The following is a 22,383-nucleotide window of genomic DNA, read 5'->3' on the forward strand; positions in this document are numbered from 1 at the left end:
GAGAGTTGACTGTAGTATGTGGCGCATAAACGTCACCGAATAAGTCACGTTACGTACATTTTTTCTTTTATAGGCCAAGAGAAGTGGATGAACTTGTCATTCAGTTGCTTGTCAATTTTTATACACAATCTACTTTTTTCTCTGCTATAAATTCACTCTAGGTGCACCAATTCCACTGGCCTGTTTCCCGAACAGCCTAGATAGCCGCGTAGTGTCCATAGCAAGGATGAAAAAAAATCAGCTCTAACGACAAACAACACGGTATTTGAATGGTCCAAGAGGGCCGTCGCTCTTGCAGCAACATGATTTCAACACCTCACCACGCGCGCTAATCATAGATATATCGAGCATCCGATGAACTGTTTGTCGTAGGATAAAGGGTTTGTCAGATATTGTAACATGTTGCGAAAAATGCGAATCAATTTAAAATTCACAGATAAACTTTCTCACATATCATGCACGATTGACTTTCAGATTAAAAACGACAAGCTAGGAGACAAATCGTGGAGTGCAATTAGAAAAATCCCCCAAAACTATGACTTTGATTCGCGAACAATTGATCGTCAGCTCACAGGCCGAGCGATTCATTTTTAGCGGAGCGGAGTTTGTTGTGATGGCTTGACGACTAAGGGTTATCGTTGTTCATGTTCATGATAAAAAACAACCTCGATGCATCATTTGTTTTATCATGATCACTAGATTCGCTATGGACCGGTTGTTTCAATTGACACACTGTAGACTGCCTGTTCCGGTGATAAAAGTTCATTTCACAGGAGACCAAGATTGAGTTACCCAAGTAACAAAACGGCTTTTGCCTTCATCGTGTCCCCAAAAACCTCTTGTAGTCTAGAAAACGACTAGTTGGCCCACTTTAAAGAAGCTATGAAATGTATAGTTTTGTCACACAAATGAAGCAAAAAAGACATTGATGGTAGGCTTGATAAAAGCCTAGGCATGGCCGTACCATCGGTAGCTCGCGTACCTGAAGGAATAAAGTAGTCTGCCTCTGTGCGGACCTTAGCCTTCTGTTCAGCATCTCCTATCCCTACATCCTCGCGGTATTGGCCGGGGTACGAGCAACCTTAGGGAAGATCGGGTTGGTCGTATGCTGACAGGCAATTGGGGGTTTTCTTCTGCAAACCTGGAGCGCATGTACTCCATATTAGACGCGGCACACCACAGCGTCTGTTCCCCATGTCAGAGGCGGCTGATCATCGTCCGAATGCCAGAGAAGGACTCTAAACTAAACTGTGCACTACGACCCTCCGAACATTTAGGGGGAATGGTCCTCCGGGAACTTAAGGGGTTGGTGTCAGGCCCTGCAAGCCAGCCGTAAAAAATCAAGCAATGAATAATCAACGAGAGAATACGGACCGGAACAATCGGCGGAGACCACTGCGGCGTTAAGGGACTAGCGATTGGAAGCTCGGTACGTGGAACTGTAAATCACTCAACTTTACCGGGAGCACACGCATTCTCGCCGATGTGCTGAAGGACCACGGATTCGGCATCGTAGCGTTGCAAGGTTACTATACTATCTACCAGAGCTGCGGCAACACACATGAGCTGGGAACGGCTTTTATAGGGAAAGGTGATAAGCGATCGGGTGGTGGCCAATCAACGAAAGAATGTGCAAGTTGAGAATCAAAGGCCAGTTCTACAACTAAAGCATAATCATATTAAAGAATATGGCCATTCATAGCACCTGCTGCCAGCACAGCCTTACATACCGATACACCTGATGATCACCACAGCAGACAGAATCACAAATTGACCAAGTTCTGACTGATGGACGGCACTTCTCCAATATCATCGACGTCAAGACCTAGCGTGGCGCTAACATCAAACTGCGCCCAAAACACTCCGTCGATAACAATGTACGGTATCGCTGGTCGCCCCGGTGTGGCCTAGAGCGGCTTGAGCAACCGGATATAGTGGATGGAACGCGCAGTAGCTGGAGGCTGCATTACCGGAAGAGGGTGAGCTGGATGAAGCTCCTCTGGTTCGACGGTTCGACGAGGAATATAGGCATATTCTGGAGGAGAAGAATGCAGCGCGGGCGGTCATGCTGCAGCAATGGACCCGGCAGAACATGGAACGTTATAGAGGGAAACGACAACAGCAGATCCGCCTCTTTCGGGAGAAAAAACGTCGCCTGGAGGAGACGGAGCGCGAGAAGATGGAATAAGTAAGTTATATCAAAAGCTCAATGCATCCCGCAACGGCTTCATGTCACGAGCCGAGATGTGCAGGGATAAGGATGGGAGCATCATGACGAACGAGCCTGAGGTGATCGAAAGTAGAACCAGCACTTCGACGAACACCTGAATAGCGCTGAGAGCACAGACAATGAAGGACGGGACAACAGAGGAAACGCCTTCGTCAGTACTGCGGGCGATGGAAACCAACCAGCCCCCACTTTGAGGGAGGTTAAGGATGCCATTCACCAACTCAAGAACAATAAAGCTGCTTGTAAGGATGGTATCGGAGCTAAACTCATGAAGATGGGCCCAGAGAGGCTGCCCATTTGTTTGCATCGGCTGATAGGCATAATCTGGGAAACAGAATAGCTACCGGAGGAGTGGAAGGAAGGGGTAATATGCCCCATCTACAAGAAAGGCAACAAGTTAGATTGTGAGAACTTTCGAGCGATCACCTTTCTAAACACCTTTCTAAAAGTATTATTCCAGATCATCTTCCGTCGTCTGTCACCCGTAGTATACGAGTTCGTGGGAAGTTATCAAGCCGGCTTCGTTGACGGTCGATCGACAACGGACCAGATCTTTACTGTACGGCAAATCCCCAAAAAATCTCGTGAATACCAGGTCCCAACGCATCACCTTTTCATCGATTTCAAGGCGGCATTCGATAGTATCGACCGCGTAGAGCTATGAAAATCATGGACGAGAACAGCTTTCCCGGGAAGCTAACGAGACTAATAAGAGCGACGAGGTATACAAAATTGTGTGAAGGTTTCAGGAGAACCCAAGTAACACAGAAAACATCTTCTTGGTCAGCTCTCTGAAAATTATGTTATATTCAGGTGTTAAAGATAAAATTGAATACATCTTCTGCTTTAATACCGTTCTGATGATGTTTTAGGGAAACATCTCTATTAGGCAAGCGCAGAAATCATATTTACGTTATATTTCTGTTCGTTTCCTGTATGTATAACTTAGCTAAAACACTACCCATGACCAAAATTCAGCTGATGTCACTTAGTTATAAAGCTGCATACGAAAACCTATTGCATACATCTCTATTTTGATTGTTGTGATTATGATGTTATAATAATGCTTTTTTTCTGTCAATTGAAAAACAAATTTAGCATCTCAGTTTCTCTTCGAAGATTGATGCAGAGATTTATATTTTGAAGCAAAACAAAATATGCGAAGAAACGTTATGCGAAATAGTTATCAATGCAAGCGGACAGGGGAAAATGAATTAAAGTGAATGTTATAATTAATAGTGCACAAAATGAAAAACTTGCCAGATGTTGTGATTTTTTCCGATGAAAAAGATTATTTTGTATCAATGACGATGCTCACATTTACCATGAGTAAAATAGCACGTTTATTTTTTTATTTCTGTTGTTCTAAACACGTATTTGATACTTATTTAAAACATTCCAATACCTGCTTTTTCTATGGCTACAATCAAAGCAAGGCCATGTAACAGCACCGCTCAGAAAAATGATGACATAGGAATAATTTAAATAATTGCGATTTTATGCACGGCAATTCAAGAATAAGTTCGACCCAGTCACTGTTCAATGTTTCTAGTATCACATCCTCAAAATATACAAATCAGTTAAATTATCATCAATTGGTCGGCGTTAAGTCAGAGTGGACCAAGTGACATTTTTCATATTTTGAGAAAAATGGGCTTAAAGTCTAATGCTCTGTAATTTTTTAACCCGTTTGAATTTTGGTTCAATATTTCTATATATCATTGCAATACTTTCAAACAATATAATGTGAAGTGATAATCATGAAAAATCATAATCCAAATCTCTGATGGAACGATTTTTTGATGAACTATGTGTACTTGGTCCACTCTGACTGAACTAAAGATCACCGTTCAGTAAGTTGGTTCACTCTGACTGAACAATTTCTAGGAAAATATCAACCATTTAATGCTTCAAACTGGGAGCATATCTCTAAGATAAACAGATTGTAAAGACCCTTCGACACCAGTATCGTAAATTCTTCAATAATCCATATTGTCAATGCCAAAATCAGTGGCATTACGATAGCTTGAAAATTAAGGTTTTGCAGGGTCAGGGCATTGAAGACTAGAAATATTCATATATGCGTTCAATCAGAGTGGACCAAGTGAAAAACTTGAGTACCGTCGAAAATAAACTTGTCCAATTAACGGGTTCTATGACATTCCATACATACACCATAGAACTACCATAAACTTCTATCAGACTCTGAAATTGACTCAAAAAATGCAACAATCAATCAGTTTATTGCTTTTCAACACTTGGTCCGCTCTGACTGCACAGAAATTGAAGCAATTTTTGACTACCCATCCAAATATGGAAAGTGGTCAAAAATCAAAACCAAATGCATCGAATTAATTAATATTTATAAATTTCTATTGATGGATGAGTAGAAGAATCATGCGATGTCGAAAAATCTGACAAATGTCATACAAAGTTTTTCATTTCCTCGCATTCCTCAGCGAGTTGATAATTTCGCTGTTATGGTTATAAGTACTTGGTCCACTCTGACTGCATACTTTTATCGATTTTTATTGATCATCCAAAGTAAATTTATTACATATCTCTCGCAGTTTACAACATTCATCAAATCTGATCAAAGTGAAACGGAAGTAATGTGATTTCGCATGTAATGAGAGAATAATCCAATTTTCCCAAGTTTTTGACTTGGTCCCCTCTGACTTAACGCCGACCAATTCATAAACAAATAACCACTACAAAACTTTTTGACCCGCACTGTGCGCTGGTGGTCAATTCCACCATGTTTCTTGGTTATTCGATCTGACGAAAATTTGACACAACCGTATAGATTTCACGAAAAAATAAGTAGCAACTGCACATGTATAAGCGGCGCGTGAATAATCAATAAGTACAACTCTTCGTTTCACCAGAAATCTGAAACCGCATATAAAAAACACATAGGGTCGATGTACCAATAGCCGCATAGCTAAGAACAAATATTCGTATAAAATCGAAAAATAAAGCCAGTGGCATTATTTTTACATCATCTGAAAGCTTTTTATCTTGGCTTTATGGAAAAATTATAAAACAAACGAAAAGTCATGTTTTTGTATATATTATCGCTTGTGCCACTATAGGAACACATGTGCCTATAGTAGCACTATTCCTAATTTCTGTTCCTATAGTAGCACTAGCCTCACGGAGTAGGCAAAACACAAATAAAAACCGTATTATTACAAAACTTTTATATTTTTCCTTTCAAATGTAGATCAAAAGCTTTCGATTGATGTAAAAAAGTTCTTAATTTATCAACTATTTTGTTTAATAAAAAAATAGTTTCTCTTAGTAGTGCTGCTATAGGAACAATAGGTTTACTATAGGTGCAAGGGAGCTAAAATTTTAAGCAAAACTATTTATTTCGATAATTTTTTGAACAAAATCGAGCTGCGCGTCAATGGTACATAGATAAATAGCTACTGACCTTCATGTCAAAAAATATTTTGCTACGATTACTAGCGAAACGGCCGTAAAAAGCCACTAGTGCGACTATAGGGGACTGTCCACTAAGGGAACACCGACCCTACACTTTATGCACAAAGCTCACCTTATATTTTCGAATTCTGAACATAATAAAAAAGTGTAAATTTTATGCACAAAGACATTCCTTTTTGATCATGGTTATTGCACTTGAATACATTGACGAATCTTTTTAATTTTTGTTTATTTTTTTCCAGCTGTCAAAACATTTCAAGCAATACACAATGTGCGCTTGTATTTTTGCATGCCAGATTACATCTTGATGACTTGATTATAACTTAATGGTTATAACGATGTATGAAATAACATTGATATAACAAATTTGAATGCTATGAGAAGTATGACATAGGTATTGTAAAACATCTAGTAGAACTAAGAAGATGTTTTAAAAGCCTTCCGTTCTTGCGCTTTTTCGGTTATAAAGGTGCATGATATTCAGTGTTGTACATTCGAACCAAAACAGCGATGATGTACGAAAGGTGTATTTTGAGCTCATTTATGACCAATTGTGTTACTTGGGAACACTCCAGTTCGTTTGGATCCCGCCGGGGACTACGACAAGTTGCCTGTTGTTCAATGTTGCGTTATAAGGTGTTATGCGGAGAGCCGGGCTTAACAGCCGGGTTACGACTTTCACTAGATTCGGACAATTTGTTAGCTTCGCGGATGAACATTTGAAAACGTGGCAAACATGTACACCAGCATGAAACGCGAGGTAGCGCAAGTTGGACTCACCAAGACAAAGTACATGCTAGTTGGTGAGCCCGTACACGACAGGACTCGCCTAGGTAGCAGTGTTACGATAGACGGGGATACGTTCGAGATGGTCGACGAGTTCGTCTACCTTGAATCCTTGCTGATGGCTTACGTTGGCCGTGAAACACGGAGGCGCATCATCAGTGGAAGTCGAGCATACTATGGCCCCCAGAAGAAGCTGCGGTAAAAAAAAGATTCTCACCCGCACCAAATTTACCATGAACAAAACGCTAATAAGGTCGGTAGACCTCTACGGGCATGAAACGTGGCCGATGCTCGAGGAGGACTGGCAAGCACTTAGAGTCTTCGAACGTCGGGTGCTTAGGAGGATCTTTGGCGGAAAACGTTGTATGGCGGCGATGGATGAACCTCGAGCTCGCCCAACTCTACGGCGAATCCAGTATCCAGAAGATGGTCAAAGCAGTTATTTTTCTAGTTTTTCAGCATTTGCTACAATAAACTGCCAGATGACGAAAAAACGTTTTCAGCATTTCTTGGTTTGCTTAAGCGATAACTGTGCTTCAAATCATATTTAGCCAGTTTAAACATCATCCAATGGCATTTTATGACCAAAATAATGAAGATAAAATAATTTGAAAATATTAAAATTTTGTCAACCGGAGTGAAATTAATATGGCGTAATCCTTTTTGATAAATTGTGAGCATGAGCATGAGCATGATTGACTACTCGCAGATGCTACTCCGTTATTGCTACTCGGGATCAGTAGCATAATGTGTTAGTACTGATGCTCTCATTATTATAAAAACAATCACGACGCCGGTTGCGTCCGAATGCAGCTCATTTTGAGGATGGGAGGGAAATGTTGACGTGGCTACTTGCTTTATGGACGCCGAGGAATTCTCTGCACTTCCACAAGAAAACACTGGGAGTTTGGATATGGGAAGGATTCGTTTTGGTAAACGAAATAAATATAATTTGAAATGAATATCTAAGCATATGGGCGGATGACCGATACCCATAATTTCGTTGTTCGCTCGACAGGAGCATGCAACAGATTCAACGAATCAAACAATACTGACCCTTAATTAATTTTTATAGACAAATGTTGTTTTGTCATCATAAATACACAAATAAAAGCACAATATTGGAAAATCATTACAATTTTAATACGATTTATTCGTGCTGTGCGGAATTTAAACCAACGAGTTTTTGCCTCCAACAAAAATGTACAAAATTAAAAGACACTACACGTTAACACTTCCAGTGGGCATTTGCCCTTTGAAGGAAGCACCACACTAGACAACGGACTAGCATGCAACGCCCAGTGGCACAGTCGGAAAACATTCCTCTCGAAAAGTTTTTCGGCCTGAGGCGGGAATCGAACCCACACTCCTTAGCACGATGTGGTTAAATGCCTCGGTGACACTAACCGCACGGCTACGAAGCCCACAAATTGCAAGTTCTGAAAGTATTTCATGCAATTATTCTAAGATAGATTCACCATAAACCGAAATTTATATGGTAAGGAAAGCAAAAAAAGAGATATTTGCTGGAACAACCGAAATACAGTTAACTCTCCCTTACTCGATATTCGGTAAATCGATATCGAGTTAGAGAACCATAGTAAAAGTTGGTTTTCATGGCTAACTTGATGGTCCCTTGAATAGCAATTGCACTGATTTTATGTTCTGTAACTCGATACCTCCCTAACTCGATGGTCCCTTCAATATCGAGTAAGGAAGAGTTAACTGTAACTGTATGTAAAGTCATATAAAATTGAATACACTTGTATTGATGTAAGATCAATCACAGTAAGCAAAATCTAAGGAGTAGGGGGTAGGAAAATTATTTGCTGAAGCATTTTTAATAGAGTCGTGTAACGTTAATCCATAAATGAAGTCTTGTTATTTCACGCGTCGGTTATAAATAGCTACCGCTTCGGTTTACTAAGCAGAAGGTCATGCGTACAAAACCGGTCCCGTCTCTTTTATCAACGCTAAACAATAATAAAACGTATACTTTGACGAATTTCTTCAAAATAACGAAACCTTACTTCCCGCGACATCCTTTTATAGAAATATAGAAGTATCTGCAATTATTTTATCTGGGCATCAAATTTATCCCATTCATTTCAATTCAATCCATTAAATCTGCCACTACGAATTAGTCAGAGCAGCATTCGTCTGTTGAAGAATGCATGAATCTTGCACAAGGGCCCGATATAAGTCCCAAATGTCTGTCTAAGGTAACGAAGAAGAAGGTGGGCCTTGATCAGCTAATAATTTTCTTTCTTTCAACTCCTTAGCTTCCGCTTACTATGATCGAACTAATATCAATACATGTGTAATGTGTATTCAATTTTAAATGACTTAACATACAGTTATTTCGGTTGTTCTAGCAAATATATCTTTTTTCGTTTTCTTTACCATATAAAATTCGTTTCATGGTGAATTTCTATGAATACTTTGTGTGAAGCGCTTTCAGAACTTTCAATTTTGTAAATTTTTGCTGAAGGCACGAAAGAGCTATCTCGATTATTTTTCAAGTTATGGACGATTTTCCTTTTAAAACATGTTATTTTCAAAATTTTGTTAATCTCTTCAAACAAAAAACTTACTTACATCTTTTTCACCATAAACAGAGAAAAATATAATCTTTCCAATAACGAAAAAAGATTGAAAATTCGTTTGCGCCTTTCAGAGATATCGGCATTTGAAAACAACATTTTTTTTTTCGAAGAAAATCTCTGATAACTCTGTAACCATAAGAGATAGAACAGTAGTTTCTTCGGCAATTTGGTTGCGCAATCAAAAGTTCTAAAAGTGCTAGGAACAATTTTTTTGCGAGAAGTTATCCTATAAAAAGTTATCTAGAAAAACTGATTTTTCAGTATCACCCTAATTTGTTTGTTTGAACATTGTGTAGGCCTAAATGCGTCAGCAAAAAAGTATATATTCTGATCTCGCAAACCATGCGGCCACTCTAATATCACATCACTGAAATAAATGTCTAAACTTTGCCGAAGACACCATATATCTAAAATTAATGGTTTAGGCGCAATCATTTTTGTCTTCCTAGATATGGCTTTGGGACCAATGTGGTGTGGCCGGTGGATATGGATGATCTTTATTCCGGACACGTCGTCACTTTCGCCTTACATTTCGGACACTTTGATTCTAATTCCAGACAGCTCAAAAAATCATTATAAGAAAAGTCAGATTATTAATTAGTTAAATGCATCAAGCTATAAGAGAGACGTCTAAGGCAGTTCGGCATATACAATTTCCATAGAAATTCATACAAAATGCTTATAAAAATAAACCTCCAAAATAGGAACTGTTGACCGGCAAATATGGAGTCAATGCTAGTAATGAACCCTTAGTAGCTGAAATTCATTCTCGATGCCTTTCCGCAATGATATCTCAGGCGGATATACGTTTTGTGGAGTCTAATAACAAGTTCAATGTCTTTACTTCATAGTACGCCCATGACACATACAAAATCATTCGATTTTCCCAGAGAAATATACATTTGGAAAACTGTTGTCCGAATGCCTATTATGGACCCTCCCGGGGTCCATAATAGAAATGTTTACAAATTTGACGTTTCGTATTATGGACCCTCCTGATTCCCATGTAATCCGGCTCGCTGCCGACGTGCCTATTATGGACCCACCTGGAAATGCGTTTTATGGACCCTCTTTTTTGTTAAAAAAAAAGACAATTGACCAGCTAGAGGCTGCACAGACTGAACGATCACTAACATTAGGCAACGGACAACACGGAACACCCAATAGCCCAGTGATGAATTTTTCGTTAGACGAAAAGTTTTAAATCAGAACGTCCCCCCGTTTCGGACAGCTTTGGTTTGTAACATGATAGTTTCAAAAATGTCCATCTTCATAAATATTGATCATAAATGGATGTCCGGTACTAGTCTCCCCTACTCCTTCAATAAAATTGTAAATGCCTTTAGAGTTCAAATCACATCCATTACCCTAGTTCAGCGGTTTTCAGATCATGCTCCGCGGAGCACTTGGTGCTCCGCGAAGCCTTGGCAGGTGCTCCGCGACAATTTTGAAAATGTGTACCAATGCTTTGGAATATCTCAACTTTTTACTTCAAAATACGCTTTTAAATATATCAAACCAAGCAGTAGCGCAACCAGGATTTGGTTCTGGGAGGGGTTTTGTAAATTTGGGGGTACTGCTTTTTGCGAAGGTAGTTTGAAATGAAAAAAAAAGTTGAGGAGTTTATGCATATTACACTGTTTTAACACGCATAGTAAAAATAGATTGAATAAAATTCCAATACATTTGCGTAATACCAATCATTCACTGTTCATCTGTGTTGTTTTGTTTCTTAAATATATTTTCTAGTTTTTCAACAATGAGAATAATCTTTGAGCGCAGCAATTTGCAATAGAAATCATTGTCACGATTTCTGCAATTGGTCGTGTGTGGTACTGAATGAACATTGTCATAGATCTTGTCTTCCAACCCTGTTATGATGGCTGACAATCAAAAGCCTGTTGAAAGATATCCGAGAATGTAGCAGCGGATCGAACATCAAACGATCTAGTAGGCATGGCACAACTTTGACGCACTCACTCCTATAGTAACGTCAGAATGGAATGAAAGGTTTTTCATGGGGCTCCCGCTTGCCAACATCGATTCTGAGCTTCACATTTGGCGATCCTGCCAGAATTTTAAATAATATTTCGTGTTCCTGGAGTGCCTGGATTCGTTAACAAGCGGGAGTGTCCACTAGAAAATGTGTTTGTGTCGAGTGCTTCTTAAACCGCGTGTGAAAATATGTGTTCAGAGTGATTGTGGAGTGATGTTTGAATCTGATAAAAAAGGCATATATCTGTAAGTAAACAGCAATGTGGTATTTTTCTATGAACAAGAGAAAACTGATTGAAGAGGAAATATGACATGAATATGTATTAGCCGCTTCACTACTCGTTGAAGCAGCAATGTTTCTCTCTGTGCTTGTTGATGTTCTTATTGAACACCAGCATCACCTCAACTATTTGAGTTGCGCGATGCAGGCTTTGAAGTGAATATTTTGTTTTGCTTTTGAATTCAAACAGATTACTTCGATGAAAATATTTGAATGTTAGTGTGTGCAAATTTTCCTAGCCATGGGCGATTTTGAATTGATGTTCCAAAAGTAGATTTTTTCGTTCCAATTAATCGATTTTTTTATGTTGGCACTACATGAAATCCTAATTCAAGGGATTTGGTCTTAATTTGAGCCGTTGTTCTTGTAAATTTGCTTACGATTGGAAAAATCGAATCGATTTAAAAAAAAAATTGATACAAAGGATTCGATTGAATAAACGAAACGATTCGACGTATCGAATTTGAATCGATTCAGTATTATCGATGTTTTGGTCAAATTTGCCCAATAGTGCACATGATTGTTTTCTTTCCTATTTGCTTCAGTACATTGTGTATCCAGTAATGTTTACAAGTTAAGTGTGAAGCATACTGAATCGGTATTTTTTTGTGAATTTTTGTGTCGATAATCGGTGAGATCCAAACTATTCAAATCTGCTCAATTCATTATTAGTTCTAAATAAATGCCATGTTAAAAAACATGTATGAATGCATAAAAAAAAAGTCCTTAACACGACTGGTAGTTGCAATGGAAAAAATGTCCTTAACACAACTGGTGTTTGCAATGCAAAAAAAGATGTCCTTAACATGACAGGTGGTTGCAATAAAAATAAATATTCTTGCCGCGATTGGAGTTTGCAAAAAAAAAATGTCCCTAAAAGCGACTGGTGGTTGCAATATAAAAGTAATGTCTAACGCGACAAATGATTGCAAAATATGTCCTTAACGCGACTGTTGGTCGCAAACTTGTTCCTATCAATCAATGTTATTGATATTGCTAGCGCGACTGGTGGTCGCATATTTGTTCTAAGCAATAGTGGTGTACACTTGCCTCCGCGACTGGTGGTCGCATGATTGTTTCTATGAAGTGCTATTGATGTTGTTAACTCGACTGGTGGTCGCATACTTGTTCCATTGTGGTGTACACTTGCTACCGCGACTGGTGGTCGCATACTTGTTCTTAGTAACTGCTATTAATGTTGTTAACTCGACTGGTGGTCGTATATTTGTTCTAAGCAATGGTGGTGTACACTTGCTACCTCGACTGGTGGTCGCATACTTGTTCTTAATAACTGCTATTAATGTTGTTAACTCGACTGGTGGTCGTATGCTTGTTCTTAGCAAGTATTATTGATGTTGTAAGCTCGACTGGTGGTCGTATATTTGTTCTAAGCAATTGTGGTGTACACTTGCTACCTCGACTGGTGGTCGCCTACTTGTTCTTAATAACTGCTATTAATGTTGTTAACTCGACTGGTGGTCGTATGCTTGTTCTTAGCAAGTATTATTGATGTTATAAGCTCGACTGGTGGTCGTATATTTGTTCTAAGCAATTGTGGTGTACACTTGCTACCTCGACTGGTGGTCGCCTACTTGTTCTTAATAACTGCTATTAATGTTGTTAACTCGACTGGTGGTCGTATGCTTGTTCTTAGCAAGTATTATTGATGTTTTAAGCTCGACTGGTGGTCGTATATTTGTTTTAAGCAATTGTGGTGTACACTTGCTACCTCGACTGGTGGTCGCATACTTGTTCTTAGTAACTGCTATTAATGTTGTTAACTCGACTGGTGGTCGTATACTTGTTCCTATCAAGTATTATTGATGTTGTAAGCTCGACTGGTGGTCGTATATTTGTTCTAAGCAATGGTGGTGTACACTTGCTACCGCAACTGGTGGTCGCATACTTGTTCTTAGTAACTGCTATTAATGTTGTTAACTCGACTGGTGGTCGTATACTTGTTCCTATCAATTATTATTGATGTTTTAAGCTCGACTAGTGGTCGTATATTTGCTCTAAGCAATGGTGGTGTACACTTGCATACGCGACTAGTGGTCACAAATTGGTTTCTAATAAAAGTGATGCTCACATGCATGCGCGACTGGCGGTCGAAAATGTATCTATAGAATAATATATGTAAGCCCAATGATGTCTAGTAACTTAGTAGATCAAGATATGTTATATCAAAACAAGTAACAACAGCCAAACAAGTCTTCGAGTGAGTATTTCCGTGAAAGTACGGTGGTTTGAATGTACAACAAGATGAGAGTCAAACGCTGATGCTACTCTGTTCAACATGTATATGTCAGTTTATTAATAGCAATATTTTGTCCAAAATTAGTTCGTCTTAGAGATGTCATTGCATAGAATTAGCTTGCCGTTTCTAATGAATGGAACGACATTCAACCGATCAATAAGTTCAACACCGTATCCTACAGCGGAAAAATGTTTCCAAGTCGCATGTACAAGTGAACAGTTGAGATATGAGACAGTATACATCGGGGAAGTTCTTAGCGATGTGAAAGATATATCCTGAATTCCTAAAAGCTTTCGTGATGACGAAAACGATGTGAAAACTCATCACTTAAAACTTTTTTTTTCCTGAGAAGAGGGAGGATGTGTGGTACTGAATGAACATTGTCATAGATCTTGTCTTCCAACCCTGTTATGATGGCTGACAATCAAAAGCCTGTTGAAAGATATCCGAGAATGTAGCAGCGGATCGAACATCAAACGATCTAGTAGGCATGGCACAACTTTGACGCACTCACTCCTATAGTAACGTCAGAATGGAATGAAAGGTTTTTCATGGGGCTCCCGCTTGCCAACATCGATTCTGAGCTTCACAGGTCGGAAGTGTATCAGCATTGTAGAGCTTAACTGCTGATGGAAGCACAGTTTTTCCATGAGAATTCACAATCCAGAAAGTCGAGTATGAGGGTCAGAAACGTGTTTTGCATTCATAGTGGAGATTTTATGACCAAACATATGTAACAACTTAAAATTTTCAATACGATCGGATCGACTGTTATGAGTCGCATTTTTCCAACAATTCTTAGACTAAACATCAATTTTTTATTCATATAGAAAAAAATGTAACTCATCATCAAAACCTACACAATCTCAAAATTGTTGAAATGCTCAATAGCAGAGATACTTTCAAATACTGATAAATGCTTTGATAGGAAGGATTCTAAGTTTTTTTTATTTTTAAGCTAATTATGCTGTTTCGTTCAAAGTAAAGAAATTCCTTGACTTAATGGGTCAAGAGATTTCCTACAGAGAGCCCCATTTGAAGTGACATTTATTTTCAACTGCGTACTGCGATAAGAAAAATGTGATTTTCTGGACCGTTTCTGGGAAGAAATTTTGCACGCATCGAGATAGGCGATTCCTTTTCTTGTCAGTAGCAAACCAGCCTTTAAGAGAGATCGCTTCTTTGGGAATTCATATGCTCATATGTAAATTCCAATGCGTTTACGATTTTTTTATAAACTTTCCATAAAAAATCTACTGTTAATTTTCTAGAAAAAAGCAAGAAAATATCGTTTAACTCGTTTGTAGCTTTCTTTATTATCAATGCTATTATATTACTATGCCGTAGTGTAGTGATATATTTCAATAATATTCTTTTGAAGCTTTATATTTTTCCGGCTCTGGGGGGGGTTTTGACCCCTAAAACCCCCCCTTGGTTGCGCCACTGAAACCAAGCCATACATAGAATTTGGATTGACATTTTGTAATTGAAAGGTTAAAAGGATTCTGTCGGAAAATATTTGATCATATTTTTTGTATGGGATAGTTTTGGCTGCAAAACTTGGTTTTCCTTGATTCAGATCCATTTTTTTTTTTTCGAAAGAATGACTTAAAGCTTTCAGGGTGTACAAGTTTTGTTGGGATACTCATCCTCGCCGAAAAAAAAAATAAGCTGAAGTGACTCCGTATAAGTAGAAATTTTGAAACCGTTAGGAGTACCTCACGGGTTTTATAAATATTTCCTTAAGTGTTGAACTTGTGGTTAACTCCTCAATGGAGACTTTAAAAAGAAAAATTTCGCTAGGGGACGGACCTGGTGTAGTGGTTAGAACACACGCCTCTCACGCCGAGGACCTGGGATCGAATCCCATCCCCGAGATAGTCACTAAAAATTTCAGTGACGTCTTCCTTCGGAAGGGAAGTAAAGCCGTTGGTGGATAGAAAAAAAAATCGCTACGAAAACTCGCTCAGTTGTTTGAGCTTACAATATATGTTTTTGGGGTTTTCGGCTTTCAGTCTCTGGGAATCATAAACGGATTTCCGTTCTACACCTGACGTTTCGGTCACATTTATTGTGCCTTAAATGTGACCGAAACGTCAGGTGTAGATTGGAAATCCGTTTATGATTCCCAGAGACTGAAAGCCGAAAACCCCAAAAACATAACCTCCATCACAGTCGATTCCTGTACATTGCTTACAATATAAGTCGAAAAATTTCCTAACCATAGCAGCTCTGTCACAAGCCACAAATTTTGAAATATTTGACAAAAAACAAATAGGTTTAATTTCATTGAGGTATGGTACACTGCTTGTTTTACTCGCTTCCCCTTTGTCACACTTTTTGTATGCAACCTCCAAAAATTTGGTAAGGCTTGTCACGCAGTACCTGACATAATTTGTGTACCCCTTAAATGCCTAATTGTCACAGTTTAATTCCGGAATAAAAAAAAAAAACCTGCTGAATTAAATTAAACAAATATATTGAGATAAGGATTAAGATATTGAATAAAAACAAAAATAATGAAATATTGACCAATATACAGTTAGTGACAATACTTAGAAACCAAATGTTTTTTTGTACGAAATGCATAACCACCTGAAATTTTGTCATCATAAATCATTACAATGCAGTCATTTTTCAATGAGTGTCAGAGGGTTTTTCGAAGACAAAATAAGTAATCGAGCGATTATTTTAAATTTAATAAAAAAATTGTTGTGAGCTATTGGTTTGCTCGGTGAAGTCATTCACTTTTAAAGTTATGCAAATTTACAGAACATACCAGTGACTCACAAAATACCGTTTGTGAGTTAAATAAAAATTAGAACTTGGTTATTTAATTTGTCTTCGAACAACTCTCTGAAACTTATTGAAAAATGACAACATTATAATGAATTCACATAATTTCAGGTTATTTGTGGTGCGTCATCGAAATTTCAGCCAATTTGGACTACCAGAAGCTGAGATACTTAGCCCCAAATTTGGGCAGTCTGTATAAAAAAAAACATTTGGTTACTCACTTTTGTAACTGACTGTAAATCTCAATTCACGATTGCAATAGGAATAACTGGGACGATTTAAGCGTGAAAAAAATCGGATTTCAAACGGAGATGAAGAAGAAGTGCTCCGCGCAATGATTTAATTTCAAAAAGTGCTCCGCGAGCCCAAATGGCTGAAAACCCCTGCCCTAGTTGTTAATATTACAGAAAACATTGTCATCATATGGCGTAGCCCATCTTACGGGTTTCACCTCAAACGCTAAATAAATCTCTTTGTAGTTGCTGTAAAACTGATCTCTGCTTATTTTACGAAGAAGCAACGCAAACAAACAGTTGTTTGGCTTAGTGAAGATTAAAGTTTTCCTTTTCTAATAGGGATTTTTTGGTCACAGTGCGGAGGAAATGTCTTCGAGATCGCAGCGTCAAGATTACAGGCAAGAAGAAAGCCGACTCCATGTTGACGGGCAGGGATCATTAAAAGTAAAGAAGGGCATTTGCGTCTGTTTCCCTTTGCGACAAACAGCTGATTATCTTTCTTCAAAACGATGACGGGACATGGGAGCTTATTTTGCATTCCGATCTGTTTTCACTGCATGCGGGATTAGCCGGGATTGATGACGCCTTCAATGCAAACAGTGTATTGTTTCGGTTTATTTTGTCTTTTGCAGGCCGATTAAGGGAAAACCACCTAAGCTAAGTACCAATATTTAAATGAGCTTTGCCCTTCTTGGGACAACAAGAGAAGACACATCACTTTGCTTGCGGCTTATGGGTTTGAGATTTCGTGAGTGAATATGAGTGTTTATCTTTCATCATCTGCAGTGGGGAACACCCAGATCGCTTGATGGAAAGGCGACAAATCCAACACATGTTTTCTGTCGGATCCTTTGAAACATGGCAACCAGCTGGTTTATACCGTTGTTTTTTTAAGTTTTTGGAAATCTTACACCTCCTTAGCAAATGGAAAGTTGTTTATCTTGGACGATGTTTTGATAGAGCCATATCATCAATGTACCTGTCAGTGGCAACTGCTTGGTTTCAAATTTGCCCACCAGTCCAATGGATATGAATCACCATAAAGCCGTTTGAATGTCTTCTACCATTCCTTCAAAAATCGCCAAACATTACGTGATTGCAATTTCAATGCTTGTACAATGAAATCATCTATCACCGCTGCTCGGGATGGTACCGAAAGTCGTTCACATGTGGTCCATAATTCTTGTGTAAAAGTTGGAATGAAAATAAAAATAAATCTTTCATAAAACGGCCTGCGACTGCAAGCAATCCATTCTCATTCGCCGCTGTTTATTGCCACTTTATAACCACTTTATTTATTGCGCAATGTCCTTTTTCCTCCAGTGCCATAAATTCAAATTCACTTACTCTCTCTCCTTCGAAGGATGGCTGGCACCGAAGGAAAAAACCAACAATGCCAGGAGAAAGAGCAAACGCGCGAAAGCCATAAAGCAGCATGCTTCCCGACGCCATTGTGTCATCTCCGTACTTTTACTGCGATTCCTTTCGGTTACCTTCCCGACATCTAACCGAGACAGTCCCGAATCCCAATGGCAATATCTTCTGGTCGCTCAGTGGCCTCCCTGTGTTTAATTTTCCTAAATGATAATGTTTTTCTGCCGAAAAGACAATTTCAATTGCACTCTTTCCTGTTCGGCACTGGCTGGTGCGTAAATTTATTCCATTCTAGCTCTTAGAGGCACTACTGGCAGACATTAATTTAGAAAATAATTACCCTAGAAGCGACAGTAATGTAAAATATTATGTTAAGTGGTTCCAATGGGACTGTTGTTGCCGTCGTTATTTGGTCGCTTCATTTGGCGCATCATTCTGCGAACAGGGTTGAAGCAGCACATTTTTGCCATATATCGTGTCATTGACAATGAAATGAAATGTACATAATACTCATTTGATTCAGCTCATAAACATCTGATGTTCTTATTCGAAATAATGCATTAACTAGTCAATTTAACTAGACCTTAATTTGGCTCTTTATATTTTCATATACAAAATATGTTTCCGAAGAGCTAAACATTACATATACTTTGCAATTGGATTAAATGGACAAATTGATGTGAAGTTTTGCGAAAAAGTTACACGTCTTCTCAGTGAGAATCGAACTCACGACTCCCTGATCTCTAGTTAGGTGCACTTTGTGAAAAAGGACCACGTGATTATTGAGCTGAAATCGAATGCAGTTTAACTTCTGCGTCCATGAGTCCTCTCATGGCGTAGGGGTAACGCGCCCTAACTAGAGATCAGGGAGTCGTGAGTTCGATTCTCACTAAGAAGACGTGTAACTTTTTCGCAAAACTTCACATCAATTTGTCCATTTAATCCAATTGAAAAGTATATGTTATGTTTAGCTTTTCGGTAGTTGTTAAACTTCCACTCGGCTGGTTAGCCGTAAACCACGATTCATAATTAAAAACAAGCATAACATATACTCAAAAGTAAACTCCTCTTCACATCAATCGAAAGATAATAAATTACAATGGAAAATTATAAAAAGAGTGATAAAAATATTTTTTTGTCAATAAAATTATTTTTTGTAAAAATCGCTTAAGGTGAAGATGCATCAAAGCTTGAATCTTCAAATGGCCACCATTTGGAGACCTTCTCTGGGTAACGAAAAAAGCGTGGACATAAGAGGTCCAAAATTGGCGCTATCAACCATTCAACAGATATGGCAATGTGCCGATGAGCTAGAAGGTTGATGTATTCGTTCAGCAATTCATCTGGCAACGGGAAAATAGTTGAGCATTAAGCCGCCAGGTGCCACCAGCAACTTATTTTATTCAATCATCTGAATCTCAAGATCCTGATCAGCTAGAAAGTTGTATCTTTGACAAAGATGTTCAGCAGAAATGGATATCTGGCGGTGAAAATGTAAGGCGCCGTTTACAAATAACGTAACGCTCTAGAGGGAGGGCGTAGACTCAAGCGTTACGTCTCATACATAAATTATAAAAGTTTCATACGAAAAGCATTACAGGCGAGGAGAAGGGATCGAAAATTGTCTTTTTGAGCGGTACGTAATAAATGGACGTTGCCCAATTGAGAATTCAGCCGCTAGATAACAATAGTAACAAATTTCATACAATCTTTTGTATCTCAAGATCCTGATCATTTGGAAGGTTGGTGTTCTCGGCAAAGATGTACAGCAGATAAACTAGTAGATCGGTGTCGTCAGCAAAGTTATCCAGCGCAGGTCAAGGGTTTTCTGATAGAAAAAAAATAAATAAAATGTATCCATTAGGTGAAAAAGTGTAAATTAATTTTAAACTTCTACATGTGATACAAGATCCTGATAAGTTGAAAGATTGGAATAAAAACTTAAAAAAAAATGGCAACTCATTTTAGGGCGAAACAAAATATATGAAGCGGTTTTGTATTCACGTCAGAATTAGATTGAAAAATAAGAGTTCTGTTCCTTGAAAGCTCCCTTACTCGATCACCCCTTAAATATTGCGTAAAGGACAGTTGACTGTATATTAAAGCATTTTGCAGTGAGTAGTGAATCAGGCGATGCCATACCCTATTGCGTTTCGGTTTTTAAAGACTTGTGAACGTGATGTCATTATCAAGTAAAAATATTTTCATAATTTGTTATAACGCTCATTTTAAACATTTTAACCAGTGTTGCCATCAGTAACAAACTTTGGGATCACTTAAATATGAATTTACTTACTAATCAGCAATGTTGAGAGGTTATCCGCTAAGACCACGCAGATTCTAGCGAGGCTTGCCTATTCACAACCGATTGTAATTTACGTTAAAGAAATAGTTTCTTCCATCTACTAGACCAGGGTTTCTCAACCGGTGGTCCGCGGACCCCTAGGGGGCCGTGAAGAGTTCCCAGGGGGTCCACGAAGCCATCGAGAGGAAGTGTCGTTTCTCCTAACAGATGAATAACTCTCGCGTATCAATTCAAAAGGGCCAATCCTCAGATCGTTGATTCAGAGAAAATTTCATGTGAATATTGTTCACCACATTTTCAATTCTTTTTTCTCTGTATTCAAATCAATCTATATGATATCTTGCTCGTTGATTGACGATTTACTATTTCAACACGGTAATAATAGATTATATTTACCCATTTTTGATTACCAAGCAGTCATTGGCCTATTTATGTGTTTTGTTAGCGTGCCGTGGCCCAATAATAGGCCCTTTTGGTTTCCAACGAATGAGCAAGAGAGAGTCATTGGCCTCTTACCCTACTAAGGCCAATGACAGTTTGCGAAATTTTCCGATTGTGGGCCATCTTGATGAAGAAAGATCCAATCATCATTTTGAATAGTGGGCCAGTGTTGCTCAGACTCATTTCCCCGAAAATAACATTTTCCGAACTACGAAGCCACGAACTACTACAACCATGCTCTATCCTCCTAAGATAGAAAAGCAGATGGTTAAGCTTAAGTACTGCACACAAAATCGATCAATTTTAATCCCAGAGAGCCACAATTCAAGTTTCGGTGAAATGAAACGAGTGAGTGCGAATCAATTCACCGAAACTTGAATTGCGGCCCACCGAGATCAAAACTGTCGGATCCCATGTGCAACACTCAAGTCCAACCACCTCCCCCTCCATCTCCGGAATACAACGCACAGTTATAACAGTTCATGGCTTCACAATTCGAATTTCGGGGAAATGAGTCTGGTCAACACTGAGTGGGCCAATAAATGATTTGAAAAAAGCGGGTATTAACCGATTGGAAAATCGAGATACAATCGAACTGTATCAAAGCCCGAAAATTACAATTGGATCATTGGTCCTTTAGAATTGTCAATTCTATCCAGTGTGATCTTGAAAATTGATAAAAAATATTTGAAATGTTTGAATATTAATCCTTAGTAGATTTTATTTATTTATTATATTACACCAACATACAACAATTGTTCCAATGATGCCTTAACCTAAACATAATTTGTTAACAATAAAATTATGATATACGTTTTGTGTCGTTTACTATGACTAGTACACAAAAATCAATATACTATAGAGGAATAAGAATTTTTAATGAATTGCCAAGTGAAATTAAACACGCACAGAGTATCGCTGAATTTAAAAGGAAATGTTCAATTTGGATTAAAAACATATATAGATAATAAGATGTTTTTGTACTCCGTATTTTAATTTTTGTTTGTAAATTGTAATTATCAAAAGATAAATAAATGAACTATTATTATTATTATTATTATAATAAAAAATATAACACATAAGGATATCACTAATCGTCATTGAAATTAGAAAATAGTACATAGAAATTACGATTTATTTCGAAGCGTTCTAGGACGAACGTTCAAGTTCACCGCCCCTAGAATATCAGGGCAGTCAATCCGGCCTTGTAAAGTATCGGCTACAAACAGAGCTCTCGAAACGTCCCTTCACACTTGAAGTGTGTCGATATGTATTAATCGACATCGACTTTCATAGCTCGGTAGATGCAATAAATCACGCCAAGGAAGTCGACGAAGAGCGAACCGTATGAAGCGACGTTGTACTGATTCGATCCTCACTATACCATTCTGATAATAAGGATGCCATACGACCGAGCAGTATTCGAGATTGGATCGAACTAGCGAACAGTACAACGATTTAACACAATACACATTCGTGAAGTCCTTTGCGATGCGAAAGATAAACCCTAACGTACGGGATGCCTTCTCTACGACATATGAAACATGCCGTTTGAATGTTAACTGGTTGTCTAAAATTACACCTAGATCCTTCACATGATCTACTCGCTGAATTACGGTATCATGCA

Source organism: Aedes aegypti, chromosome 2 (assembly GCF_002204515.2).
Source record: "Aedes aegypti strain LVP_AGWG chromosome 2, AaegL5.0 Primary Assembly, whole genome shotgun sequence".
Taxonomy (NCBI): Eukaryota; Metazoa; Arthropoda; class Insecta; order Diptera; family Culicidae; genus Aedes; species Aedes aegypti.